At 58.1% G+C, this 3,970-nt stretch overlaps 1 long non-coding RNA gene across 1 annotated transcript; it reads left to right on the plus strand.

The window, feature by feature from the left end:
- Positions 1-883: 883 nt before the first annotated feature.
- On the plus strand, positions 884-3,337 carry LOC128774135 (uncharacterized). Its single transcript, XR_008418550.1, has 2 exons — positions 884-1,550; positions 2,608-3,337. It is a non-coding gene; the product is annotated as an uncharacterized LOC128774135 (long non-coding RNA).
- The last annotated feature ends 633 nt before the right edge of the window (positions 3,338-3,970 follow it).

Here is a 3,970-nt window from a genome sequence, read left to right on the forward strand (position 1 = left end):
CGAGTGCTCCCAGCCAGTCGGCCGCGCCTGTGGTGCTGACTCCCACCTACACCTGCCTCGGTAGTGCCATGGGAGCCCGCTGTTAGGCCAGGCGAGGCTGCGGCTGTCCACATCCAACCCATCGCCATGGCGCCTTGGCTGCGAGGCAGAGGTAAAGGCCTGCTGCTCTGTCCTTTTTGATTCTAGGAGCGGCTGTTAGCTCTGAAGCACAGCATGTCGTTTATGCAGGACATGGATTTTTCTCAGCCGGCAGATCTTCTGGGCAACGAAGACACAGCTTTTGAGGAGCTCGTTCCTGAAGCGGCACCTGTACAAGTTGAAACTGCCAAGAAATCCAAAAGGAAGTAGAGAAGTTATCAGGTATCGGGAAATGCACCTCAGGAATGTGAGTGAGGGTGAGCCTGTGCTGGCGCCCGTGTCTGTGGAGTAGCTTGTGGACCCCCCCCCCCCCACCTGCTGGAAGGAGCCTGGTCCCCAGAGGCTGCGTGTGAGCTCTGGTCTCAGGTGTTTCCAGGCAGCTGGCCGGCAACCTGGACCAGCCGGGCCTTGTCACGCTAACGGACCTAGGGGCACAAGGGCTGGACCGCCCCTGCCAGCCATACGCAGGCTCTGTTCCAGGTGTGACACTGCTGTTCCCATATGTGTGTTGCAGTGATTGTTGGCCCTTCACTCTGAAGAAGTTCCCTCCTATGCAGGACACTTGTTGGTGGCCTGGCTTGGCTGTCCCTGAGCGGGGGACATAGCTGGACTGTGTTAGGCAAGTGACACGCTTTGGGGGGGGGCTTCATTCTCATCATACCCGACCCCCCAATTCCTGCAGCCATCCACCCTGGGCCGGGGCGGGGGTGGGGGGGCTTCTTGCAGGCTTGGGATCTGCAGGCAGAATTTGCTCCCACAGCTCCTTGGATGGAATCTGTCCATATGCTTCTGGAACCTTCCACAGGAGAGACCACATCCCTTGGGTGCTGCACCCAGCGACCCTTGGCTGTTCAAATAAAGCTCTTCTCTTGTGGGGTCTGAGGCCACCTGCCGAAGCCTCGGGACGCCCCTTTTGCCTCATGACCTGTGCTCCCTGCTCACCCTTGTTTCTGGTGTCTCCACGCTCCATGGAGCTTTGCCTCTTTTGCCAACGGTGCCTCGAATGACATTGTGAGTAGTGAGGTTGCCGTCAGGTTGCTCTTAGATCGACTCAGGTGTGCAGCTGAGACACGAGACACCTCCAGCGGCCGTTCGGGTCTCCCTTGCTGTTCGTGGAGGCCTCGCGTATTGCTGCAGTTACAGCCATGAGGACAGGGCCAAGGAGTACTTCGTGCCCCTGCTCCCAGCCCATGGTGACCTTGGGGAGTGGTAGGGACTGACCGTGGTGAGGTGGGAGCAGCACATGCCCCGGTGACGTGTGTGGTGTTCTTGCCTCGCAGCTGCACGTTTGAGCCGGAAGGAAATGCCTGCAGCCTGACTGACAGCACGGCAGAGGAGCACGTGCTGGCCTTGGTGGAGCACGCAGCTGACGAGGCTCGGGACAGGATCAGCCGGCTCTCACAGGGGGCAAGGTAGCGTCAGGGGTGTCTGGGCAGAGCTCGTGTCCCGCAGGCTCTCTTTGGGTCCTGTCACCAGCTCCATCTCTGGGGTGCCTCGCGAGCAGGACCCTCCCAGAAGTGGCGTGTGTTACGGGGTCGCTGCAGGCAGGCTCGCCCCGTAGTGGGGATGTTGCCCACCGGCGGATGGACGTCAGGCCTGCCAGTCATCTGCTCTGCAGCCTCCCTCCTCTCCTGGTTGCTTGTGTCTCTGTACGCCTCTGCAGGACCTACACGAGGCACAGGCAGAGCGCGGGGCCTTCTAGCTGTCCTCCAACCTCAGCTCCCTGTCCAACACCTCCCCCTCCAATAGGGACCAGCACCACCTGGGTAAGGTGGCCCCGGGACTTTGTGGGCTGCTCCCTCTGCAGGGTGCCCCTGCCCCTGGGGCGCTGAGACCGCCCTCCAGTCGGGCAGCTGCACGGGGCTGAAGCGTGTGAGTGGAAGTCACTTGGGGTTAGGAATCGTGGGGAGTGGCCGTGAGACATGGCCGGCCCTGCGTCATGAGGAGCCCCAGCTGGCTACACCCCAGGGACCTTGGAAGGGGCAGAACGAGCCTCAGACACTGAGTTCAACTCGGGGAACGTTTGTTTCTTTCTGCCATTCCCGTTTTTAGTCCTAACACAGAGTGTCAACGAGTGTGTCGATCCTCCGGGGCCCTGAGGGGAGAGCAGGTGGCCTGGGGCCTTCTGTGTTTACTGAGACAGAGCGGGCAGGTGTGTGGGCCCCACAGGGATTTCAGTCCCACCAGGAAGGGAACCAAACGCTTCCTGGCTCCTTGAATTTACTCCCTTACTTCCCCATGCTGCTGTTGTAGTTCCCAGATAGAAGGTCGGGCTCGCGAAATACGTCTTGACGTTGTGGGCTCGGGGGTGCTCGTCCATGGTGGAGGTTTGGCTGAGTAACAAGCGGGCTCTATGGCTGAGTTGTGGTTTCACTAACCGCCATCACTAGGACACGTTTTCGGCCCGGTGTGAACCGCGACGTGTGTGTGGATCCACTGTGTGAACACCTGTCTTTCCCACAATTGCAGGAAGTCCTTCTGGCCTCAGCATCGGGGAGCAGCCAGAGGTGACCCACGACCCATACGAATTTCTTCAGTTTCCAGAACCTGCAGCCTCTGCAAAGAGCTAGCCTTATAGATAGACTTCCGTTAGTTTTTTATTTTTTTATTTGTGTGTACAGAGTTTTTGTCGTGAGACAGAGACTTTCGTTTTGTCCCCTCTGGCGTGCGGGAAGCAGCCCCGGGGAGGTGGGGAGGTGTCTCTGGCATCATGTCAGCCACACGCGGATCCCGTGTTTCTGTGGGTAGCCCCGTGAATCCTGGACAGTGGACAGCACACATACAGGTGTGTGACCGGGTGGGGTTGAGCCGTTGTACTTTGTCTCTTGAGCTTTGAGGGATCTGTAAAGCTCCTCTCTGTGGCTGGCCGGGACATACCATCCTGCCCCAGCTTCCTTCCCGAGCACCCCCTGGGAGGCAAGAGATGCCCACGTTGAGGGTCCTGTGTGCTGTTTGCCCTGCCCGCCCTCCCCGCAGTCCCCACATTTCCGAAGCAGGTCATGGTGGGGCTGCACCCTCCTGGCCTGGGATAGGCTCTGTGCTGGGCGAGGCCTGCCTTCTGCTGGAAGCTGACACTGCCCCCTGACGACAGTGATGTGCTGTGTCCATAGACTTTTTTAATCTGGTTGTGTTTACTGGATGCTTGTTTACATTTGCAAAATGTAGAGATCTCAATAAAATACAGAGCGATTGCATGTAATTGTTTGCAGCCCCATAGGTGTCCACTTCTTTGTTTGTTTTTTTTAATTTTCTTCAACGTTTATATTTGAGAGAGAACACAAGAGAGGGAGGGGCCGAGAGAGAGGGAGACACAGAAACGGAAGCAGCTCCAGGCTCCGAGCTGCCAGCTAAGAGCCCGACATGGGGCTGGAACTTACAAACCGTGGGATCATGACCTGAGCCGCAGTCGGACGCTCAACCACCCTGAGCCCCCCAGGCGCCCCTGTAAGTATCCACTTCCAAGTGACTTTTCAGCAAGAACCTTTGTCACAGGAGGTCAGCAGCGTCCGTTCCGGCTGCTCACCCTCTCGCGTTTACTCTGTGTCTGGCCCCGTTCTCCGCCCGCAGTGTGTCTCTCTTACCCACCCTGCACAACTTCCAGGTGGCTTCCTTTTTGAAAACAGAATTGGAAGGGCACCTGGGCGGCTCTGTCGTCTAAGCGTCCCACTCTTGATCTTGGCTCTGGTCATGATCTCCCAGTTCGTGGGTTCAAGCCCCATGTCGAGCTCTGTGCTGACAGTGCGGAGCCTGCTTGGGAGTCTCTCTTTCCCCCTCTGCTCCTCCCCTACTTGTACGCACGTGCGCACACTTCTTTCTCTCTCAAAATAAATAA

The sequence above is a fragment of the Panthera pardus genome, unplaced genomic scaffold, assembly GCF_024362965.1.
Source record: "Panthera pardus isolate Hobbes unplaced genomic scaffold, ASM2436296v1 HiC_scaffold_296, whole genome shotgun sequence".
In the NCBI taxonomy this organism is placed as follows: domain Eukaryota; kingdom Metazoa; phylum Chordata; class Mammalia; order Carnivora; family Felidae; genus Panthera; species Panthera pardus.